The sequence below is a fragment of the Halyomorpha halys genome, unplaced genomic scaffold (genome assembly GCF_000696795.3).
Source record: "Halyomorpha halys isolate HHAL.00 unplaced genomic scaffold, Hhal_1.1 Scaffold1035.1, whole genome shotgun sequence".
Lineage (NCBI taxonomy): Eukaryota > Metazoa > Arthropoda > Insecta > Hemiptera > Pentatomidae > Halyomorpha > Halyomorpha halys.
Genome location: NW_027107491.1, coordinates 101,521 through 128,923, shown reverse-complemented (window position 1 = coordinate 128,923; position 27,403 = coordinate 101,521). Strand labels below are relative to the sequence as shown.

The window sequence follows — 27,403 nt, the reverse complement described above, 5'->3', positions numbered from 1 at the left end:
GTAATAATTTATACTAAAAAATTAACGACCCATTTATAATCTAGATTAGAGGCACCTAAAGCGGGTATCGCGACACCCTGGGGTTTCCCGAGTGAATACAACTATCTCAAACTATTTACACAACAGAAAAAAAAAAATTAAAATTAAAATAACAAATAAATAATCATAACAGCATCTACTTTTCTACATTATCAATCACTTTGAGGATAAATGAAGCGACATTTTTATATTTTAGCCCAACAAGGGTACCGCGAAATATTTTTAGCCCAAAGGGGGTGCCGTGGCCGAAACACTGATCTATATAGCATAGATCATATACATACTTAGCTACATTAAACATAATCTTAACTAAGGAACATGCGGTTTAAGAAAAGAGATAAAAGTATGAGTGAATAACCTAAATATGGAAACTGCTACATTAAAAATAAATAAATAATTAATTAACGAGAATGAATAGATTATACTCAATTTAAAATAAAGGGTAAGTACAATACATCAGCACATGGAAAGGAAAACCATAATTTCAAAAATAATTTGATAGATAAAACAAATAATCTCGATTAGACTTGATGTATAACTTTGTCATGATTAACAATTCTGAAATGTATAATAATTTTATATCTATTACGATAAAACTAATAAAAATAAAATATTAATTTTGTCGAAAAGTAATGAAACCGAATTAAGTTCAGCGACCTTTCATAGTAAAAGGTCACTGGAAGGTTACCGTATTCTTTAAAAATCCTCTATCCAAATTATTCCATTATTAACTGGGATAAATAATAATAAATTATAATAAAAAAAAAAAGAAATATAACATTATCTAATTATATAATCTACATAGTTCAATGAAAAGTTATTTCTAAAAACGTTTTATTAATGTAAACTATAATTTACATTTTATTTTAAACTTACGTTTCGGTGTATTCCAACTATTTTCTACAATAATAACACTAAAAAAATAAATAAAAAATGTAATTACACACTTAAATTACCATTAACAGATACAATCGATTATATTGACTTAAACATTAAAAAAACAAAAAAAAAACAGAATAGTAAATATAATAAGATTTTGTTGTATGTTATATCAATAAACAATTTTAATTCGTCAATTTTTTAAAGAATAGTTTCTAAACTAAGAGGAAGCCAAACTATCTATTCAAATAGCAACATCATAATGCATTATCATTCGTAGTTCTAATACCCTTCCAATCTTCAAATACCGTATCTTCGACCACCTTCTGTCCACCCAATCCCGGAACAATAGTAATTAAAAGTTTCAAACAACGTTTATATATTTTCTGTATTTAATGTTTCAGATTTTCGCTTATACCTGTAAATATATATATTAGCAGAAATTGTACCTTTCCATTTATTATATTTAGCTTAATTGTATTTGATTTTTATAACTTTTTATTTTTTATTTTTAAATAAATACTTTTTATTTATTATCAGAAGTTAGTCATCTTATGTTTTATGGTATAACATATAGTTTTATTTTATTTGTTCTAATCTTGTTTTATATATTCTGTTAATTATTGTTGTTCATTTTTATTTTGTACTTTACTCTAAGGCTTTAATACCTAATTTTGACGCCTGTATATTATTCTAAAGGGATCAATTCCAGAGTAAATAAAGGTTATTATTATTATAGGGACTCAACTTCTCAACAAAATTATTATTTGCTTTTTTAATTTCCTGCCATTCCACATATTAATCAACCCCCACTTTATTTTGCGATTCAATTTAGTAAGTGTTCTTAAAAATAGTCATGGAATAAACTTTTATATGGATATAAAAGAAATAGGGCAGAAACCAGAATTCTAGATATACTATAACATATTGTAGTATAAAACAATATAGATGATAGCTTAAATTACTATTAATTTAAAAATAAATACGTAACTATGCTTATTATTTATTGTAAAAGTTGTAGAACTTGTAGTTTACATTAACGTTTTTGGAAATTACTTTTCCCTACAGAATTTATATAATAATAAAATTTAGATATTCCAATAACAGATGGAAGTATAAAATATGAAATTTAACTATAGTAAATTTTAAATTACTTATGGACTATTAAAAAAATATTTTGTATTTTGAATAATAAAATGTATATTGTCGTATTTCAATTGATACATTTTTGATGAATAAGTAAGATATACTAATTAACTGTTGTATACTACTGGGTCCCTACAATTTGAGAAAATAAATACAATCCATTAAGTAAATAATGAGCATTATTTACCACTTAGGTATTAAAAAGAAAAAAAAATGTTTACTCTTAATTGTTATTTTAAAAATGACTAATTATACATTATAAAGGGCTAAACTTCCCGTAGGTTCATCACGGTAGCTGGTGATACCGACAGTTAAGCGAACTTCAGAAAATATTAATTCCTGAGAGACGTCCATTATGACTCCGTAATAAATGACCTATCACAGGAAGATTAAATGACTTTTAAATAACACAATTTCATAAGAATATTTATCATTGTATTCAATAATACGTATTCCTGTGGCTTAATAATAAATATACTTAATTAATATAAACATTCTAAATTATAATAATAATTATCAAAAATGTGTTATATATTAGTTAAAATTTCGGGGTATTTAGGGGTTAGTTCAGTTTTTAGAAGAATGCGTATATTTTTGATTAATTTTTTTCCAGGACGGAGATCTGGAGAGTCAAAGAACACTTACAATAAATTTATACATATATATAACACTAGTTAATTTATCATATCTGTGATGATTAACTTGTTTCTTAAGTATTTTTGTGCATGTTTAGTTTATTATTGAATTATGCTGAGGTGTCACTAAAAAGACCTTACCTAGTTGCTGTGTAGGGATTATTTAAAAATATTTATCAAACTCAAGCGTTCTTCGGTATTTAAAAATAAAGGCCTCACCTTCGTTCATCAAATTATAAAGGATTTCATTGATGATTGATACGTTGGGATAATATCTTATCAGAGTAGATTTAAAAATAAAACGAATAATTCTTCAAAATTAAAAATAACCTCTAATTATAAGAGTACTCGCTGTTAATGGTTGGGTAACAAATAAATATATGTTTAAAATATCTTCTTACTAATTATTCATAGTCAGACTCAGCTTCTGTTTTCTCCTCTGAGGTCTGAACTGGCTTTATTGTCAGAAGTAATCTTGTAAAAAAGCTTCGGAATTGTATAATTTCAACACGAAACGTGGCAAATTTTTTTTTCTCAAATGAATAACGGCAGTTACTGATTGATTCTTGTATGACACACAAAACCATTTTTTCCGCACAAGTTATCAAAATTTATAAAAATATACAAGATGTACCAGTATACATATTCAAACCCTAACCTTTACAAATTGTAATTCAATTTTGGTCATAACTAAAGACCACATATTTGAGCAGTAACAACCGAAAAACGGGCCACAAAAAAACTAAAATGTGCAAAACCGTGTAGTAAAAACTCAAAATGTATACTAAATTCAAATCCTGTAATAATTATCAAATTTATTGTTTAATTTATAATAGTAATACATATTAATGTATTAATATTATAAATAATGTATAAAGCTAAGCTAATCTTGTTTGAATCAAATTAAACTCGCTAAATACTCTACATTTATGCAAACATAAAAAACTAAACAACTCTCATCAAAATTCTAAATTTTGTCCATAATTGTAGAACTAGGACAAAGTTGATTGTTTAATTATATAATGATTTTATATTTCTATTATGAGAAAAATAATAACATGAATTAATATTGGCATACATACTACTATTATGTATGTCATATAGGTGTATAACATGGAAAATCTAGTTCAATCATTAAATATTATGCAATAAAAAATCAAAATTTAGCCCAAAAAAGAGTAAAACGTGCAATTTTGTGCAGAAAAAACTCACAACATGCAAAATTTTTGAAACATTTTGTGCAAAATAAAATTAATGTTATTTTAAAATATGTTCCATGATTTGGATTTCAAAGGGGACAAAAGATGCAATTGCCCGAAAATCCGGTTTCTAGTCATAACAGTGGGATGTAGTCCATCTTGTGAGGGTATGGCTAATTTTTAAACCTTACCAAGTCTTCCTCAAGCTCTGGAATTTCCTATAGAATGGGTTTTTTTTTTCGTTTTAAATCTTCCAATTAAACTCTAGAATAATTTTTGATTTGAAAAATATCAACTAGAACTTATAAGTTTAAGTTTCATAAAAAGCTAGTAGTAGTTTTAAGTGTTAGTTTATAATAGCTAAAATAAAAGTTCAACACCATGATCAAAAACATATGTTGAGAAATCGGGAATTATCGTCTCATCCACCAGCTTTCTCAGCAGTAACTGATTGGGGGTTATCACTGATAACATTCGAATCCCTTCGCCCTGCCAAGCAGACAAAGAGGCGTTTCTTCTCGACATCTTGTATGAATGTTCTTCAGAGACGTCTTCAACGACTTAAAGGAGACGGTAATTGTCAACCGTTGTCTAGAAAAATAACTGAAGGTTGACCTATTGTTCAATTGTTCCAAGAGATCAATGGATAAATCGTTGGAGATAGGCAGGGCGCCTCTCCACTGCTGAGTCACTCGAAAGATAACACCTTATAAGAACCACTTCATTATCTATGTACAGTTCTTCGTTCTAAATCACCCGTCATTTTGCGGGCTATTTTCGAGTTATGTTTATTATTTATTTTGTATATTTTTTAGAATGTGGAAAGTTTAGATTCGAAACGATTTCAGCAACGGGATACTGAATTATAGAAAATATTTATTCATTAATTAAGTAAAAAAAAATTACCTAACTTATTCCGTATTCTCTATATTTATTCAAAAGTTAGCGACACATTGCGGTCAATCTCAAGGATCCTATTTATGTCCAATATTATTAAATTTATTCGCACAGACTACCCCACATTCAAAAATGTTAATATTGAATACATTAAAAAAGAATTCCTGATGATAAAGGGTTATAGTCATACTACATTCACTAACAAACTAAAAGAACTTTTAAGAAAACACCGAAGTACTTTAGAAACGAGATTTACAACTAAACGTGGTAAAACAGGAGCCACAATGTTCAAAAAACGACGAAAAATACTTCTCTCGAACATGCATTTGAATGATACTCCTGTAACACTTTCCAAATCCGTAAAATACATAGTCATGTTGACAATAAACCAGCATATACATCTAAAATTAGAAAACGTAAGGAAAATAATGTACAAAATGTTGTATAATAATTATATTAATATTAAATTCTACATCGTATGAAAACCTTAACTTATTAATTCGGTGAAGTGGTATGGTGATAGCACTTCAGTCCAGCTATTGGAGCCAAAGGAACAGGAAGGTGGTTTATGACAGTACTTGACCGACTTTCAAAGTTATGGTACTCGTTCACATAATTTAATGCTCTTACTTTGCTTTACGTTAACATGTTCGCTAGGATACGCCGTTTAGTATTTTTGGTCGAAAAACCCAAAAGGACTAAAATTCAATAATTCGTTATTTTATAAAAATAGTTAACCGCTACATAACTGTTTGAGGAAAGCCAAAAATGCGTTTCCGTGTCAAGTTTAGACTCTTATACACTATTAGTGCGGGTGCGGATTTTCTGAGCAACTTGTTTAGTAACCTTTCCTTCCAAAACTTCTTTTTATTATTTACTTTTAAGTTTTGATTACAGTAATAAATTACAACATGGCTAAAGTAAGTGAAAAGTAGAAGTGTGAAAGTTTGGCTACTGATTGTCTTGTTTAAAAACGTCCGAAAGAATACTAAGACAATCAAAACACAAACTACGAGCACTAACACGACAACAAACAAAAAGGTCCAGAGCTCAGCTGGTGCCCGATTATATGCGGAAAAAAAGAAGGATCATTTATTGCTTTATTAAATTAACTTAGTTAGTAAAAGTTTTAGGACCACCAGAAATGCATTTCCTAATTAGATACGGTAGAGGGGCGTGGCGGCCGTGTGATTGAGACGTAGGTCCCTGAGCGCTCGGTTCGGCACATAGTGGGTTCGATTCCCACCTAGGGCAGTTAATATTTATTTCCAGACGTGTATTTTATGGGCTGTATCAGGCACCTAACTACAGTGGAATGTAGGATACTTAATCAAATTATTTCTGAATCATAAATTAGTTTTCTGCTATACAAAGAATAGTAATAATCTGCGCCAATAAATGTTTACAGTATTTCTAATAAAACGTTAATGCCAACCGAAGTGTTTTTATATCATTCGGTACTCTTCCTACTATTCAGTACGAAACTCCTAAATCGTATTGTACTTCACAGAAAACTAAAATACCGTAGATCCTGGCCAAACTAATGACTATAAACAAGAGATAAGTACACTTAATACTTCTTCGAAGGCCCTCAGGCCTCAGTGTATTCCTAGATGTGTCATTTTTCCGCCTTTCTAATCACCCACACTGAACCACAACTAAGGCTAAGGTTGACTCTTGTATGTGGTGAAATCTGTACAGAAAAAAAAGTCTAAAATAAGACTTCATTTAAATTAAAAATGTTCGACCACGAAAATTGACAACCATGAACAACCAAGAGAAAGAGTTTCAAAAATATACCCCCAATAGGTGGGAGGAAATCGCTCACAAGGAAAAAGCTCAGATAATAAGAGATAAGCCGGAAAACATGAACCGGGGGGAAAGTTCTTATCTTGCGGAAAAGTCAATGCAACAACAACAATTTTTTCTCGGATGTATTCCAATTACGTTTATTTGAACTTCGTTTTGTATATTTATTAAAGTATTCGTGAAGATCATGAATAGAACTTTATTAAAGCGAATGTGTGATTCTTTATTTTTGCTTTGTGACTACACGAACCCATCGGAATGCTCCCGAATCCAATACTATAATAATAATAATAATAATAATATTATAGTATTCACCCGAAATAGTGAGACCATTCCTATCCATTACCTTCCATTCTCTGAAGCATTGGGAAATACGATCCTAAAGCCGAGTTGTCTTTGTTCCTTTAGCAATAGATAAATTCTTGAATAGCCATGGCGAACTTGAAATGATCAGTAGCCCATTTACTAGTTGTGGTCTTTACTACTTGTTGAAAAGTTCAATAAATACCATACAATGAGAGTGCAAGGTGCGTTCTCCCGATTTCGAAAGCATTTTTTTAGTCATTCTACAATAGGTTTAAGAAAAAAATCAACAAAATATAAAAAAAAGAAATTTCACTATTCTATACCGCGAGTTAAAAAAATTATATTTAAAATGGATTTTAGTTTTTCCACCAAAATATTTGTTTTTTTAGAGTAAACTAAAGGAAACACTTAAAATTCAATTAGGGGGTTATGTTACTTATTCAGTTTTTGTTATATTCAGCTAATAACGTAGTACCTCCTAAGAACGAACATGGCCTCTAGGACTTATTTGTATTTTCAGTAAATTATAACCATATTATTTGTCTGGATATCTCTGTATCTTATTTATCCAACTTTGTAAAAGATGATATTAAAAAATAAAAACAATAAAGTAATGTTTTCCCCCTCTATTTGGCTGTTGCCATGATTGTAATCCAACCTATAACCTTACAAATTTATATTTTTTACTATTTTATAGAAAATATAATTTTTAAAAAAATTATATTCTTGCAACCAATCAAATCCTCGAATCTTGCTTAATGTTAATTTGTGGACTGTTATATCGAGGTCTGCTTGAAATTGAATCGTTTTCAACTTGAATATAATAGTATCGATATGCCTATTGAGCAAGCCCTCACATTTTGTTTTTAATTTTTAATCAATTTTATAGCATAGACATTCTACAATAATGCTATGCATTGTTCATACGCAAGAAAAGAAGAAAATCTCTTCTTAACGAGAACAAGAATTTCGTATTTGTATGAATCTGAAGACTTATTACAGAGCTGAGAAACCAAACCAGTATATTTCGTGAATAATATTTAAGAATATTTAATGAATTTTAAACTCCTTTGAAACTGAATAAAAAACTATTTCAATTCCTTATCTTTATAATACTTATGACACATATTAAAATTTGTCATTTTTTTTTTAATAAAAAAAAAACTATAAGGCTAGTATTTTACAATTTTAATTTTAGATTAGATTTGTTTTATAAAAAATAGTATTTTTTCCCTTTAATTTAATCTGAAAAAAGTTTTTTTGGGAGAAAAAACCATGACAATATTTATTTCTAAACTCGAGATACAAAATAAGGTAGTTTCATTTATTTCCTCAGCTTTTATGAACCATTGGAGGAAATATAGCTGCGACGATTTTTATCGATGTAAAATCTCAAAAAAAAAATTAATCGAAATCGGAAAAAATACACCATCCAATTGTTGATCATAGTCTAAATTATCAGCTTTAAAGAATAAATCAGTTTCTGTTTCCTTAAAAAACAAAAACTTACCAATTCTGATCGTAATATGGCACCTCAGAAAGATATTCATAACTGAAGGGAAAAAATAATTATGAGTTTTCTAACCAATTATTGCAAAAAAAAAATTGTAAATAAGTAATAAAATTCTGCATACTGACAACACATATACCAACACTGAACCAATAATTATAAAAACGAAATGTCCAGAATACAAATTAGATAGAATGAAGATCTATCTCTTTCAACGAGACTTGAAAATCATTACTAACAGGGCTTGACATGACTTTTATTTTAGCAATAGTCACTATTGGTCGATACTTGGCAATCATATATTTTAGGAGTTAATATTCACTATTGGTCGATACTTGGCAATCATATATTTTAGCATTAAATTGTCGCTATTGCTCGATACTTGGCAATCATATATTTTAGCATTTAATTGTCACTATTGGTCGATACTTGGCAATCGTAGATTTTAGCAGTTAATAGTCACTATTGGTCGATACTCGGCAATCATATATTTTAGCATTTAATTGTCACTATTGGTCGATACTTGGCAATCGTATATTTTAGCAGTTAATAGTCACTATTGGTCGATACTCGGCAATCATATATTTTAGCATTTCATTGTCAATATTGGTCGATACTTGGCAATCATATATTTTAGCAGTTAATAATCACTATTGGTCGATACTTGGCAATCATATATTTTAGCATTTAATAGTCACTATTGGTCGATACTTGGCAATCATATATTTTAGCAGTTAATAATCACTATTGGTCGATACTTGGCAATCATATATTTTAGCATTTAATAGTCACTATTGGTCGATACTTGGATAATCACTATTGGTCGATACTTGGCAATCATATATTTCAACCCATATGAATGTAGGAAAGGTTTGCTTTTCAAGCCCTAGAATCGATAAGCCCTTACTTGCCTCAAATAGAGCACAGGTCGCCAAATCGACCACTCACTGCTAATAATAGAACCGCCAAGTCTGTAACAGTCCTCACTATTGGCTAAGACAAAATTAACTTGGATAGCCAATAAGAAACCTATGAAGTATGTAGGTTATAAATCAATGGTAGTGACGCAACTCGTTTACTAAAGCGGCCTGACAACATGAGTCACGCCCGACCCACGACCTTAGGGTCTTAAGGGCGCTATTCTCCACCCAAAACCTGGTTAACGAACAACTTGCTATATGGTATAAACAATGCCAGGAATGTATGAATTATTGAACCTAATATTATACGCGACCACTGTTTTGTATAGTCTAACAGACAACTTTTTTTTCTATCTTCGCTAATTCATAGATATCCTTAAATCACAAAACATATGTAACACCTTGGAAAAAAAATGTGGCACGGTTTGCGCTTCACACAACTTTAACTTACCACCCTGGAAGATGAAAATTTCCAACAATAAATTTTTATTTTACTGTTTCTAAAAAAATCGGATTTTAGGGTTTCTAGAGGTGTGACAATGAATATTAACTTTAAGCCAAAAATAAAGCAGTTAAACAAAATTTAAAAGAACCTTATACGAATGATTGCAATTGGGCATGCTCGGTTGTTTCCGATTTTGCGGTATTTAAACTGTTGTCTTTTAACAATACTAAATGGTTAATTATTCCAAATAATAAAATTAAACGTACTCCTTAAGAAGATTATTTGGAAATTCGGCATTTAAACCTTGCTAAACTGTTTCAATTAGGATAAGATTCAACTGATATTAAAGCTCAGATTTGGTAATGTAATGAGTTTAATAAAAACCGTTAGTGCCGTAATACCCCAGGCATACCCTAGGCATACCTCAGGCATACCCTAGACATACCCCAGGTATACCCTAGGCAAACCCTAAGCATACACCTGCCTTAAATATGTAATTTCGGCTTCGTACTACTTTTTGTTTTTGAGCTAGGCTGATCAACAACACACAGACCATTTTGCGAGTCTTAGTTTTTTGGATTCAGGGGATATACATATACATCCTTTGAAATCAAGAATTCGAAATTTTGCACGATCGTAATAATTTCCTTTACTATATATTCCATATATAGGCAAGTGCAAAATAAAAATAACAAATTTCAGAGTAGTGTTATAAAAAAACTAATTCTACTAGATATTCTTAAATCATAAGCCTGTATCATCTCATTCATATATAACCATCTACATACATTCAATTGCCCAGATTATCTAGTAAAGCAATGAAGGATCAGGTATCAACTTTAAAGAGGCTGGATATCTCACAGAAGGGTCTTCCGATTCCTGAGTCGACATAGGGTTGAATGTTTAGTATAGAAAATTGATTTTCTCCTACACCAGAGATCATTCGTTCGTAACCTTCACACTCCCTCCTCCCTTAGCTCCCCATTGCAATATATTTAAAAATATATATATTTTTACAAAATCAATTTGTTTTCTATTATTACTGAAGATATATTTCGCCTTTAAGAAACAATAACACTATCTGTGATAGTGTTATTGTTTCAAGAATTTTTGTAATATGTTAATCCCTACAGTTCATGTATTTTGACAAAGACCACTAAATAAACATGGATATATCAATCCATTGAGTACCTGAAGGTTCACAAAGGTCATTAGGCTACCGTAAGGCAGAGTAATATTTTTAAAAAAAGTAAACCCTTTAAAAATAAAACTGAAAATCTATAATTTCTGATTTTCAGAGAACTATTTTAATTTCAGCGGAGTAATATTTTAGAAAAAAAAAAATGTTTTTTGTAGTAACACTCTGTATGACCGTGTATTATCAGTTCGAAAATTGCCAGTTGCATAAGTGCCACACGTTCAACACAAGATAAAAGTTGACTCATAGCGATAATTCTAAGAAATATGCTTCCTACGTCTTGCTTTATATTAATTCATTATGTTCCGGAATTATTTTGTCCTGGTAAATTTTCAGGATTTATAAGTAATATAAAAAAATTGCTTTTTCAAGTTAAAAAATAATCAATTTTCGAGTAGTTAATAATTAAATGTATCAAGATTTATATTTTATGCAAATATCAAAACCTCTAGAGAGGTTTAAGATCAATTTGGGCGCCAAATACGTCATGAATACCCTCTTCTCTCAATTCCACAAAGTTATATAATTTAAAAGGAGAAAATTATACCAATGTAAAGTACATGTTTTTATTTAAAATATACTCTGGTGGCAAGATTGTCTTCAGCGGCAATAGTCGACGTTAACAAAGATGCGTTGAAATGGGTTTTCCACTACCGAAATTATTATCAACATTTTTATTTCTCTAGTATATTTCTTTTAAACCTACTTTTATTTATAATTCATTTAATGTTTCATTATTTTACATTTGTTTTAGTGGCAAACCCATTTGAAACTTCTCGCCATTACTAACAATTAATACAATAATTAGTTTTTTCGAAAGTCTAAAAAAAATGAATATTTCTGTGCATAATAATTGTTGAATCTGTTGTTTTATGTTCAGGTATAAACATTGTTGTTTACAATAAAAAGAGTGTACCTAACGATTCCCCTTTATCATTACAATCAGAACACGCAGCAAAATACCACAGTTATAATATATTTTTAAAATATTTAATATATAGGGAATTAGTGTGCGTGTGTGTGTAGAATTGAAGAGGAAAAATGATTAGCAGTTAGCCCCTAGGTTCAATTTCATGTTATTTATTACATGATTTATATTCAACATTTAGCAAATTATCATAATTCATCCTTTACTTTTCAGAAAGTAAATAAAAAGAAGCAATACTCATATAAAATGATTTCCTCAATTCTCTAAAACGTAAATATATAAGAGGTTTATTTTCACGAGGAGATAACGCTTATCAAATACTTCTTTCACTAGCTCTTCACAGCCATTGGGCGCAGAGCTCGTCCCACTTTCCCATCCATTCTCGATCACAAACCATTCATCTGTTTCAATGTCTTTCTACGTTCTCTCCTCTCTTCCATCAGATTTTTTATAATTTAACTAAACGAGATTCATGGACCTTCTTCCTTCTGATAATATCTTTATATACCAATCTACTTTTCTTCCCTTATGCATTCTACTTATGTCCCCGAACCATTTCAATTGACGTTTCTCGATCCTATTCTAAATGGAAGGAACCTTAAAAACGTATATAATGATTTCATTCTGGACACAATCCCTCAGTACTTTATTAACTATTCGTTTAAGTAATTTTATTTTAGTAGTGAGTACTATAAAATGCTCAACAAGGGCTATAAAAATAACTAACTAAAAATGAATTCATTCATCAGCGAAGTGTATTTTATTAATAAATGTTCTCGTATACGCAACATGTTACGATGATTACCGTTACCCGCTATTAAGAACTGGATTCGGAACCGTCCAAATAAAACGGGAATAAAGGGATTAGTGTGAACGTGTTCTTTCTCCATGTTTCATCTGAAGGCTGTTTTGATTCTCATGAAGATGATTGATCTATGGAACCACTACCCGACCACTCATGGAAAGAGCACGCTTTGGATCCTGCATAGGCACGGTCCGAACGACGTGTGGTTGTGCAACCCACGGCACGAGAGGTACATCTATGGAAGCTTCTAGCTGGTGAGTCATCGGGTGATCCTATAAAAGGAAAAAACGTTTAGACCGATAGACATATCAATGCTATTATATCCAAGTTGGAAAACGATTTGATTTTAAGCAGGCCTGGGTATAATAGCCCAGAAGTTAACAATAAAAAAGCAAGATTCTAATTTTTAACTGCTTTCAAGAATATAGTTATTTTAAAATCATTGATTTATTTTGTTATTTTTTCTATTAAATAATTAAACATATAGCAACAATTTTTGTGATAAAGTTTTAACAAATAGTGACTGTGATAAATGATTTTAATTTTGAATTTAATGTGAATATTGACTAATTAGAAATTGTTGTTTTGATCTGGGCAGAATAGCCTGCATGGAGTTAGACTTTTTAAATTATATAATTCCAAAATTGTATTAAGATGTCCCTGAGGATGGCCGGATTGGCCGAAACGTCGGATTCATAAGAAAAATAAAATGTGTTGAGACTAAAATGGATAGTAATTAAATTATTTATTCAAAAAAATTTACTAGTCTCAAGAAAGTGTTTAAGATTATAAATTAATTAAATATCATTGTTAATAAAAAACTCATCGAACTATTAGACCTTCCGAGTTCGCGACACATCGCCATTGAAGTTGCATGTTACCGTAATTTTTATTTTGCAATTAACCTGGAAGTAATCGTTTCGCAGCTTTATTTTTTATTAATTTCAAAAAAACTTGAAATTGCAATGTTTCTATTCCTTCTGGAGAAAATAAAGCTAGTTCAGATATATAATTTTTATAATTTTTAAATTGATTTTATTTCATTAATGTAACCTCCGTGGCAGTAGATATGTGGTTTCTGGTTTTATTCATTAATGTACCTCAGTAATCAATTAATAAAAACAACATTCCCCTTCAACATCTGAGTTTTACCGTATCACGATAAGTAGAACCCCTCCTCTGTGCAAAGTTCGCCACCAGTGCCTTTTCTACAAGACAAGTTGAACAGTTTCCATCAAATTTTAAATCACTGGTCACCAAAGGATAATCCTCGGAATACGATATTACAGTCCGCCAATTTTATAATCAGTAACAAATACCTTCAATTTAAAATTGTATTATTTCTTTAACATACAATACTAATGATTTAACTATTTAAAGTGATTACGATAAACGTAACGATGAAGATGACAGGATGTTAAAAGCTGCAACTTAAGTATTGGAGCAGAGTAAATATTGTACCAGTTTTTTTTTTTTAATCTGAAGTAGCAATAAACACTCCAGCCAGGCGTGATAATTTTACAGTAAGTGGCAATCATTGGCTCATGAGAACTAAATAAGTTTCAACTAACGTTAATACAGCTCATAATATACAGAAATATTAATTGTAATATTAAAACAATGATATTTGGAAAGATTAATTAAAAATTAACTAATAATACAATTAAGAAATATTAAATTGATGTATAACTAGCTGTGATAGAAATTTAAACATTAAAGAATAATAATTTATTTTTAGTATTTCTTTAAATAATTTCAGTGTTGCTCATGCTCTTCCCATAAATTTCACTTTCCACTTCCACAAAGAAATTTAAGGTATCATACTGATTTACGAAATAAAAAAAAAATAAATTCATCTTTCAGGGCCTACCTTCCGCAAATAAACAAAACATAAAAAACAGAAAAAAAGTCAAGAAAGATGAAACACAATAATTCAAAACTTAAAACTGACTTGCAGATGAAACTTGAGAGTAATTACACGACTTTTATTTCAATGACTAACAACCTACAACAAATGTTTACAACTAAATCTAGCAGCCTGCCAGAAAATCAGTGATATACTGTTCAAAAATAAACTAACTGCTATTTTTGATACAAGAGCTTCCGAAGCGAAAACGATTAATATCCAAAACGACAGATTCAGAATCAGAAATGATATTACACCAGATTTTGATTCAGTTAGAAAGTTTTGGTTTCGTACCATATATTATTATTTATTTTATAAATAATATTGCTATCAAAATAAAACCTTTGTTGTGTCTGAGTCACCAAAAGATTTCTTTAAATATCTTCCATTTCGGATTTAATGTGATTTTATCAGATGTTTTAATATTCTTTGTTTTTAATACACCGAAGAAAGAAATTTTTTATTAAAATTTTTAAAAACAAGAATTCTATATAACTTCATACAAAAAGGAAAAACAAAGCATCTTCCCCGTATAAAATAGAACTGCAAAAATTACAATAATATTTTAGAGAATTGGAGATCTTGAAAATTCTTTAATGTTTTATAGTGAAAGTTAACAAGACAAAATTTGTGTTTTTTAAGTTTTGGTTTGATAATAATATTCATTACTTTGTTTTAACAAAAAAATACCAGAAAACCTAATTACTGTAGAACTATTTGCTGATTATAAATTTTATTTATATTCCATGTTTATTATGTGAGAATAAATAATCTTATAATTCGAATCTAATTAAAAAATCTTTAATTCCTAGCGAAAACAGTCTAATAATGTTAAGAAAAAATGTTTGAACTCCTGAGAAAATAATTTTTTATATAAAATAAAATAACTACAATATAAAATAATATGATCATCTAAGAGCATACATGCATCCTGAAACTTAACAAAATTAATGTTATAAAATAAGAACTTAATTAGACTTAAATTTATTAAATAGCATCTGAAATAATCATATAAAAAATATATAAATTACAAATAATAATACAATGTTCTATTGTTTTGGTACTAATAAATTAATATAAAAAAATGTATTATTGCATTATTCTTGGACGACAAGTTCTGGGGATTTTTTTATGATAATATTTTTTAGGCACGTTTACATCGAAATGTTTCCACCAATATTGTCAATAACACTATTGCTAGTAATATTTTCATTTATACAGTTTACACTGGTCAATAACGGATTGTTACTAACATTTTGAACGAATCGGTGTGAACGAAATGAAATGATTAACATTCTTGTTAGTAATAATGAAATGTTAATTATTGCAGTAATACTCAGAGATTCGACCATAACCCACCAGCATCTTCCTAAGACATTTGACTCCATTATTTCCTTCCTCTACTTGAATAGAAAAGGAATGAAGTGGTGTTAAATGACAAGGACACCGACAGGTGAGTGAAAATTGCTGGAAATGAGTCCAAAAGTCCTGGATTACTAAAAATTTTCAGAATAATGTTTGAAAAATTCAATATTTTAAATTAGTTGGGAAGCTCTGTCAGAATTTGAGGGCGAAAAAAAAATCCTTCCAACAAATTGTTGTGGTATCGTCCATGATTTTATTTTGAATAGTTTTGAAAATATTTCCAGTTAATAGCATTCCTATAAATAAAGGCTTTCCTATAGTTTAAAAATATTTGATACCGGGTAAACAAAATGAGTCAATGTCATATTATTGTCAAAATTTTAATATTTTTGACTATTTATGTGATAAATAAAACACCAAACATTTGTTCATTAATATCCACATCCAAAGCCCAGTTAAAAAACAACTCACAATAACACCTGGTGATGAGATTGCAGATGATCCCTTCTGCGGGCTACTGTGGTACTGTTTAGTGTTAACTACTGATAACTCCTTATCATCAACTGATAACAATGGGCGCTCAACGTGAGGCAGAATAACTCTTTCGCTTTATTAACATTTAGGTGTTAGTTTTGGGGCACTAATTTTTGGTCATCCTAATTCTTCTTTACGACCGAATTGTAAATTTATCTTTTAATAGAAAAAGGTTTTGTGATCACCGTGTAATATTATAACTACGATATAATCTAAATTGAATCATTTATATCCAAGTTGAGTCTCCGAGCACTCTTTATTATTTCAATGTCCAACGTTTTGGCCATCCTCAAGGATGTTACATATAAATTTACACCTCACATCTAATAATTTAAAAACTTTTTGCAGTCTGATCTATCCAGGTCATCAGATTTCAGTGAAATCACCCTATTTTGTCAGTTTTCCATTAAATTAAAAAACTTTCAATTAAAGATTAACCAAAAATATTATCACACAATAAGATTCGTCTGAAATTAATGACCTGGGCAGAATAGATTGCAAAAAAATTGTAAATTATTGGATATGAGGTGTAGATGTCTATTTAAGATTGCCATTAAGGATGGCAAGGCTGGCCGTAATTTTAGACATATAAAGAAATAATAAAGAGTGTTGTGAAACTTGACTTGGATACAAATTATTTTATTTAGATAATATTCATAATATTAAATTATTTATAAATAAAAAAGTCGTTCAAGAATAATGCAATAATACATTTTTTGCATTTATGTATTAATAAAAAAACAATAGAACATTGTATTGTTATTTGTAATTTATATATTTTTTATCTGATTATTTTCTTTTTTACTTTATCTGTACTAACGTTCTATTCTTATTTAATAAAGTTTAGTCTTATTAAGTTCTTATTTAATAACGTTTATTTTGATAAGTTTGAGGATGCATGTATGTTCTTAGATGATCATATTATTTTGTATTGTAGTTATTATATTTTATATAAACAATTATTTTATCAGGATTTCAAACATTTTTTTTTAAAATATTATTAGCCTGTTTTCGCTAGGAATTTAAGATTTTTGAATTAAATTAATAATGTTGGACATATAAAGAAATAATAAAGAGTGTTGTGAGTGAGACTTAACTTGGATACAAATTATTTTATTTAAACAATAAAAACCAGTCTCACAACTAATAAGGGGAACGATTATCTTAAAGAGATTAATAGTATGGTTAATTAGCAGCGATTAATAGCAAACTTTCATTAAATATTTATAATTTTTAAAATACTTGTTAATACCTGAAGCCCTAAAATAGATAGACGGGTAAGATACTCACCAATATATTATCCCCCCCTCCTGATAATTTAAATAACAGGAAGTTGGGAACTTTGAGAATCTACTACAAACTGCAAAAATTGTAAAAGGAATTTCTCTAAGAATTAATAATATTTAAAACAAAAATCAATGATTTCCTCTAAAATTAGAAAATCGAGATTTTATAGATGTAATGTTGTCTTTGGATAGAAAAGAAAATCATCGATATTGTAAAAGAAAAAGTCGATGGAGTGAGATAGTGCCAAAGATAGAAAATTATTTACCAACAGCCTGAACCATTTAAAATAGCTTCTACTCCAAAATGTTAAGGAGAAACGTATATGAATCTTATGTTTATTCTAAATTCATCCGAATATGTTAGTAAATAGAGATATTGCATAAAAAATTCTGACACAATCTCACATCGTTTAATTGTGTTTTTGCCTAATTTAATTGTATTGATTGTCTTGAACTTCAAAAGTTTTGATTTTGACTTTTGAAGTTCAAGACAATCACCCATACCCACATACATAAATACCCACTAAAATCATTACAGGAGGGTATGAAAAAAAAATGAACTTCAAAATTACTAACTTTAAAAATAATTGAGGAAAGAAATTGAAACCATAGAAATAAATAAGTACCAGGAAGTTAGCCGTCGGAACAGAGCGCCAAAATAATTTTAAAACAATTTTTAATTTACAATAATAGAAAAGGAGAATCGTTTATAATTGTTTTCTAAATTGCTAGCAATTACCACTAACTGCCGGGGAAGAGCAGTTTAAACAGAACGGTGACAGTACGGCGTTTAAATGCAGACAGTGAACCCCTGCGGAAGCGGCTCTATATGCTAAGTCGCTTCTAGCTGTATAATCTCCTCTTAGGCCTAGCCAACTGTTTGCTATCCAGGCTGCTATCTAGCTCTAGTTAGTGGAGTGCTAGTTGTGAATGGAAATGAGTGAAACTATTAATTTCAATTAGTAAAAATCTGGTGCGGTGAGCGCAACAGGCAAGTTCCACTTACCACCATACTTGTTAACAGTTTTCACATAATAAGTTTTAATAATATTTATCTTTGAAAAATTGTAATATTTTTCTTAAGCAAAAGTATATCATAAATTTAAAAATATATCAGTTTACTAAAATTAACATTCTGCTCTTAAACATGCTAAATTGTTATAGAATCTATATTGAAAATTTTAGAAATAATTTCATGGAGATATTAATCCTGTTAACTGAAGGGCTCAAATATAGATTAAGTGAAATTTGAAAAAATAACTATTTAAGAACTGTTGCGACTTGTAAAATTTAATCAGACTGGTAAAAGAGGGGAAAAAAAACCACTGAGCAGGTTAAAAGTCGTTCGTAAAAGAACAGACCTTTTAATTATGCGTTTTTCGTCAATCTCCATTACCTTCTACAACTTTATATTATAAATATTCTTTTTATAATATCTTTTGATTTCCAACGATATATAATACATCTATATTACTATTCATACTTCTAGAAAGGTTTTTCAACCTAGAAAACATATTTTTCCTCTGATCTCCTTAACTTAATAATCAAATCATTTTATATTTCATATTTATCTATTTTTCAATAAATTATTTTGAAAGAACAAAATTAAAGATAATTTAGAGGAAGCCATTTTGAAAATTGGGCATTTAAGTCCTATCAAACTATTTCAATCCACTCAAGGATATATGACCTAGATGATATTACAGACCACTTGATACTACAATGATATGCCGAGTTGAGAACATTTTGCAAGTTTTCGTTCTTTCTTCCAATTTTCACTGATGAGAACAATAAAATTTCGAAACGACTAACAAATAGTTGTTATATTATTGATTTAGCCTCAAGATCCACAAAAATGTATAGGTAGCTGTGATATTTTTGAAATTGAATTTAAGTTCTTACCAGTTTGGAGAGTGAATGGACTCCTAAACTCAAGTCCAGATTTCAGTTCGTAAGCAAATAGGATGTGCATTAGAATCCTACTCAGCGTAGGTGGAACTTACCTGAAAAATAATTAAACAAATATTTTAAGATATTTAAAAATAACATAGAACAGTAGCTAAAAAGGAAATATAGAAAACAAACATTTTCTATTAATTTATACAATATTACTGTAAATTATATTGTATAATATTTTTTTATTAAGATAATTCAGGGACTGTAGAAAGATGTTTAACCTCAAAACAATAAAAAAGTTACATACATTTTATTTCTCTGCTCTAAATTAGTACAAGAGCCGGGAAGATAAAAAAGGCAGTTATTTCACCTTAAGTTTTTATAACTTTAATGGAAAATATGTATTATTACTAGTCAAAATTGATGAGTCTGCCAAGTATAGTTATGAGAAATAAAAAATGGCGGCTGTTTAAAAAAATTATTTTTCATTCAGAGCTCTATATCTTTAAAACTACCAACGACCCCAGAAAACCTAAGAGAACATTATTAAAAAAAAAAAACATTCGCCGTACGAATGTCTATTAATTCAAAATAAAGCTACTTTAATGTACTATTAAGTAGTTTTCATGATATTTGCTAAAATAAATTCATTTATAGTTGTTCGAACATTGAGTTTGATTTATGAAAAACATATCTCAGGAACCATTTGACGTACAGATATCTATCTGCCAGCACTCAGATCAAAGCTAGTTAAATTGCTAGTTTATCTTTGTAGGAATCGTATCTTTTATGATATTTGACAAAATAAATTCACAATATGTTAATTTCTAGTTGTTCGGATAAAATGTTTAATTTTTGAAAAAAAAAATATTTTCTGGAACCATAAGATGCACATATGTCTGTCACCACTCAAAATTTAGGTAATTTAACTTACTATAAATTAGTTTATGGCACGTATCTTTGTAGTTTTTATGATATTTTCATGAATATAAATTTTCCACATGAAACATTGTCCAAAACAACTATGAATCAATTTATGTTAGCAAATATCATAAAAACTACTACTCTTACGAAGATAAATGACATAAAATACTTTATGTCCATTAAAGTTGCTTTAATTTCAGTGCTAAAAGACATCGAATGGTTTTTAGAGATATAGATTTCTCAAAATAAATTCACTTACTACTGGTCTTTCAGTACCTTTGTTTATAAAATGTTGCTTTTTAAAAAGATATATCTCTACTATTAAACGTAAATAGCTCTATTAGGGTTCATATTTTAGAAAATTTAATCTACTTTAAATGATGTTCTCTTAGGTTTTCTTGTGTTGTTGGTAGTTTTAAAGATATAGAGCTCCGAATGAAAAATTAACTTTTTTAACATTTTGAAACAGCCGCCATTTTTTATTTCCCCTCCTATACTTGACAGAATCACCAATTTCGACTAGTAATTATACACAGTTTTCATTGAAGTAATAAAAATATGGGGTGATATAACTTTTTTCTCCTCTTGGACTCTTGTGCTTTATACTCTGGTATAGACTATTCCGACTTCCATTAAATTGAGGAAAAAGTCTAAAGCTGACCGCATCACATTATGTAACTTTCGGTCAAGACCTCTTATCGAACACTGCACATACCAAACACCCCTTTCATAGGTTGCACACTTGTATTTATCTCTTCCTACCTTACCCCTGCCTGTAGGCGATACTGGGTTGGGAGCCGCGAGATGTTACATATATTAGATACCAAACATCTGCTCCGAATAAAACAATCATTAATTTTTTTTAATAAACTTTGCAAATTGCATTTGGAAAATTGAATTTTCTGTTTCTTCTTCTCAGTCCTCTCTTGTCCTTTCGTAGGTTACACAGATGTAGTTTAGTTATCTAGATTTTTAAGATCAGTAAAATATTTATAACCTATAAATATTCATCTCTCTAAAATGAGAACATGTGAGCCAATTGTGATTGACTTGACTGCAGTAAAAACTGATTAGTTCCACCATTCGGTTTAAAAAGTTGACTTCAATATCTCATATAAAATGGCTGAATCGTAAACGAAATCGATAGGAAGGTATCGCCATTTGGAATTACAAGATTTATACAATTTCTTACTTTAATGGAAATTTGAAACTGATCTATTGAAAATATAAAATTTTCGAATTCAAAAACTATCCAGTTAGTACAACTTTGTCTTCTGATAAAATATGAAAACACAAAGAGTTTAAAAATAACTGTTCCATAAATTCCATTAGATCACCTTGATAAACTGAGGCTTATTCGAAAACATTACAAGACCAAACGTTATAGTAACTATTTCAACAATTTATTTTCCGTTCACATTGGACCAGGCGTCTAGTCTGCACCCATAACTGGTCTTTGGCTTGGCGTCACATGACTTCTATACCTGTCTGCTCTTGCCAAACTGACTCTAGGTATTTACTTTACTGAAATTTCGAAAGCGAAATGTATTTCATTTTGTATAAAAATATTAAATTAGTATATTCATTTATTAATTATATAAATATAACATAAACCGTATAGATTTTTGATTTGTAAATAAAGTAATACTTAGTACTTCAGCACATTTACATATTTTTACAAGAGACAGATGCGAATATGAGACTTACGAATGAGCATACCAAACTGATGAAAACAAATTTTTCGACAAGATAAGAGCGGAAACCTACTTTTGCATCCTCTTAGTTTATAACATTGGTTTTTTGTTATTTATCTATTGAGGTGAAAAACCGGGCTAAACCTGAAAAATATATGCTTTCCATCATTGTATATACGAATTAAAACCAGATTTTGGCAATGGGCATGATAATTTCAATAACGGTACAAAGCCATGACTCATGGATTGTTAATTCTGTAGTGCAGCGTCTTGTATTGAACAAACAAAACAACATTAGGGGTATTCATGATCTTTAGTTTAACATGCTAAAGCGTGTTAAATAGAAAACTCATGTTAAATGGAGAAATATTTCGAGATTTTTTTGTCTTTTATTTATTTTATTTTATATATTTGTATTTATTTATTTTTATTATTTTTTTCTCTGTGAATGATGGTTGTTGTCTTTTTGTTTTTATAGCCCTGATGAAGACCTGAAAAATAAGGTCGAAACGTCGGTTTTTTCTGCTGACCGCACCCCCGACCATCTTCTACTAAAATATTTGTATATAATAGAGAGATTTATTTTTTATTATTTAAATCTATTCAATAATTATTACATCGTAAATAGTCAAGGATTTCTTTTGCATGAGACTAAACCTCCACATCCTCAATTAAATCAATTAAAATTAAATAAAATCTTTATATTAACAATGTAATGCCCTTTAGGAGGAACTGGAATTAAAGACAATTAATTTTTTTTTTAATAAAATAAAATGGTATTACATAGGCTATGAAGTGTTCTGATTTTAATGAAAATAAAATAAAAAAGAATATAGATAAAAAACTATTTAAAAAAATTAATTAAAACTAAGTTGTGCTTTCATGGTCTCGGTTGATATTTTTACCAAGCGTCGCCTCGAAAAAAAACAAAAAAAAAAAAACGTTCTTAACAGACAGATTTGTAAAAGAAGTTCCAGATGGATTGAAATATCAGCCGAAGCAAAGACTGACCGCCCGTAGTGCAGATAGCACTGTAAATCTTGAGGAGGATTGGCAAAGTGCCGTGAGCTCCTCCAGGTATTTCGGGACGGCTCATTATTTTCAAATATTTAGGTCAATAACCCAATCTGTCTCTATATATGTTTATTTATAGATATGCATATTTTATTTATTATTATTAATAATAATATAACCCGTCTTTATGACAATTAAAAATTAACCATACGAAAATATAATAGGTTAAACAATTCGAAATCAACTTATATCTCTCCTCAATCGTAACCCAACTTGCCGAAGAATTATTTATTTGAAAAGAAGTTGCTTTTACAAAGCAATCACTACGCTTATCTCAAATCTTATTACTGTCCAGGGAAGATGAGATAATGAGTTAGTATCATTGGTCGATTAATCGATATAATTAGTTAATACTTCCAATTTCTTCAAGCAGGGGAGGTTGCAAATGAAAATAACGTAGAGTTAATTGCTTTTGAAAATGATTCAAGAGTTCAAATAAACATTATAAATTTAATTTATTCAGGAATATTTTTACTTTAATTTCACGTAAATGGAATATATTATAGTAACAGAATATATTATTGTAATGCCAAATTTCGAATTTCTGTTTTCGATGGAAATATAAGTTTTGGGGTCCCTTGAGTAATATAATATATAACCTACCTACATAACCTAGTCTTAAAAATGGTCTGTGTATCTGTATGAGAATAGCCAAGCTCAAAACAAAAAAGTTGGAAGAAACTAAAATTACATATTAAAGGCGTATGCCTGGGGTGTATCAGCAACTTTATTGATAAAATCGACCTTCAGGAAGTGCCACTTTACATGATAGAATTTTTTTTTTCACTTTTTCACTTGTTTCCAATTTTCACTTGTAATCAATTTTTCCGAAAACGACTCAAACTATCGTGATAAATTCGGCAAGTCAATGTACAATTAAATGACTTCTCAACTATATGTACCCTCAATGTTATTTATTTGATAAAATATATAGTTCTCATTATTAGGAATAATAAAAAAAAAAAAATGAATAAATGCAAAACACTAAAGAATTTTATAAATCACTGAAGGATAAAAAAAATATAAACATCCGATTCGAATGGAAGAAGCTGGAAAAAGCAATAATTTTATGCGAAAACCCATTATTTTGACTTTCTGTGGTATTGAGATTTTTTTTTTTTAAATCTCTAGCGATAACTTTAACACTAGCCCACCAATCTATACAAAATCTGGGGACGTAAGTTGAGCGTTAAGTGAAAGGTGTATATTTGTGTACCTGTCTTTATTTTCCTTTTCTCTCTTTTTGTTTTCTTCCTAACCATACATTTCTCAACACAACTAATTAATGTATTATACAAATATTATTTAATATTTCTTAAAACCGTCGATATACACACACCAAAAAAAAAAAAAGTCAGACATAAATGAAACATTAGTAGTAAAATTAAAAAAAAAAAATTTTAAAAACTTATAAACGAGTAAAAAAAAGAAAAAAAAAAAAAAGCTAAAAATAAGAAATATGTTACAAAACTAATAAGTAGTTAAATATAAGTAAATAGGTTAAACCAAACAATATTAATAATAGGATATTGCTATTTCAAAAACCTATAACATTTCAAACCAATACCGTTCATTTGGAACTTGATTAAACACAGTACTGGCGCTTAAGCTCCATTTCATTAGCAGCGGTATACAAAGTGATGGAGTCAACAAATCTCAACAAGTAGGATTTTTTCTCCAGTAACCCACTGAAGGTTTAGGTACCCACTTAGATACCCCTCCAGTGGGGCACCCAAAATCGATTAAGGCCTGGTACAACATGGAATAATTTATGCACTAAGCTACCGTAATATTTTCGAATAAAAAATAATAGTTATAATAACAGAATTAAATGTAAACAGAATTCTAGTAACTACATGCACATAACTAAAAATTACAATGAGCTAAAACATAATTTACAATATGCTTATACTATAAAAATGTATGAATCCTTTTTTAGGAAGATAAATATAAACATCTATAATAAAAAAATGTATCCAATATCAAATTTCTCACGAATTTCAAAAGCAGTTTAACTTAGCCCGAAGTCCTTACTGTTTTTCATACAAACTAGCATTTCAAATTAATGCAAATCACCGAAACTTTGTATATAATTATGCGTAAACTTTTGACCGAATCGTGTGAAGGGAATCATTAATTTCAGCGCGGCCAAAATTCTAATATAAGAACATGTTAGATACAAAGTTGTTTATTTAATTGTGTAAAAATATTTTGAAATAGGATGAGAATATTACGGATTAATATACAGATTTTGAGAAAAAAATCGCATACATGCAGTTAGTTTATTTATTAATTAAATAAACAATAATGCAATAGCTAAATAACTTAACAAGCTAACTTTATTAAAGGTAATTTAAACTAAAATGTTTCTTTAAACGGTGATTCACAAAACATTGGGATCGTTTCTCACAAAAGGCTATCCTTAAAACCTTGTAGATAAAATCGGTGAAGATATATATCAACAGAAAGAACCGCTGGCCTAGAAAATGGACTATTTTTGCATCTGAAAGTTAAGTAATTGCGTTCTTAAGAGACGTTTATCGCTTTTCTAAATTTAATTGATTCATTCCAGCTGTACTATCTGTCACTGAGGATTTTTAAACATTTTGTTGCTACTGATTGGAGAACTTCATTATGATTTCATTTGTTTTTTCGAAAATAAAATACGTTGATTCGACAGAAAACTTAAGAAAATGTAAACATATATTATGATGTACTTTTTATAAATAACAATTATATATTTTTATAAATAACAATTATATATTTTTATAAATAACGTTTTACAAGAATTTTAAGACGGAATATCTAGTTTTCGGAAAATTGTTGTGAGCAAAAACTCTTCTCTGTACTGAACTTTTGAAACGATCCTAAATAATTACATAAAATTTATTTTTTATAATTTTAAAAAATATCAATAATTTAAATGATATAATGTAAATACATTTTTCATACAATAAGTCATTCTACTGGATCTAAACCTTCAGATCATTTGTTTTAAGAGGTTCAAAACATTTGCAAGTTGTAATTCATACATTATTTTTATCAAGCTTCTAATTTTGCATTACTTTTTTGCAGACTTCTTCTAGAATTGTTTTCTTAATTACCAGTTGTAGTAGAAAATAAAATAAGAGGATAGTTGACCGTATAATTGTAGGAAGATAGTCCGGGTGGCGATCAATAAAGGTATCATAATAGTAAAATAAAACAATTTATTGTTAACCACTGTTTCGCCCCACTCTGCAGGGCTTCAAGGCTGCCTGATCGAAGAAGAGATGACAAATAAAATTCAAATAACCCTACACCACCTGTACCTTGATCATTGGCTGTACAAGATAGTGATAAATCCAGGTTCCTGTTTTATAACAGGTATGAATTCAGTCTCGTTCATTTTGTTTTTATTCTTATCCCTTTTCATCTCTTAATTTTTACTTTCTTTAATATTTCTTCTCTTTATCTGTTACTATTACCGTTTTCATTTATTGCTTTTAACCTTTAATTTTTCTTATTAAATTTTACGTTTCATTGTATACCCTTGTTATTCTCCACTAATTTTTTTTTGTTTGTGATCAACCAAGTGTTTGTATCTTTTTAAGCCTTGACGAAGCCCTGCAACGTGGAGCGAAACGGAAGGCTCGAATAAAAATAGTACACCAATTTACTATTTGAGTTTTATTTGACCGCACCCGGACCAAATTCCATTTAAAATATTTTTTTGATATGAAGTTTTTATTATTGACCGTAGATTCAATGCGAGGAAAAGATGGTCGGGGGTGCGATTAGTAATAGTAATAATCAAAACTTATTTCATTTGTACCAACGTTTCGGCCTCACTTTTAGGCTGAAAAAACACATATAAGAACGTGGAAAAAAATTAAAATAACCAAAAACTATAAAAAGAAAGAGGATAACAATTATTTTATTAATATATGAATTTTAGATGTATTTTATTTCTCCCAAAATAAAATATTTCTTTAAATATTGTGCTTTATTTTATTTTATTTTTTTTGT

The 27,403-nt window shown here is 29.1% G+C and overlaps 1 protein-coding gene across 8 annotated transcripts in view; it reads right to left on the bottom strand.

Annotated features, from left to right (window-relative positions):
* shn (schnurri) overlaps positions 1-27,403 on the bottom strand; it is a 206,277-nt gene that overhangs the window by 135,654 nt on the left and 43,220 nt on the right. The window contains exon 1 of one of the 8 annotated variants that reach the window (XM_067045849.1): positions 16,459-16,483. The exons of 6 other annotated variants lie outside the window; for them this stretch is intronic. The gene's annotated coding sequence lies outside the window, so the exon portion shown is untranslated. Of the gene's footprint in view, positions 1-16,458; positions 16,484-27,403 lie in introns of those variants that run through there. One more of the 8 variants, XM_067045848.1, reaches the window with a different exon arrangement.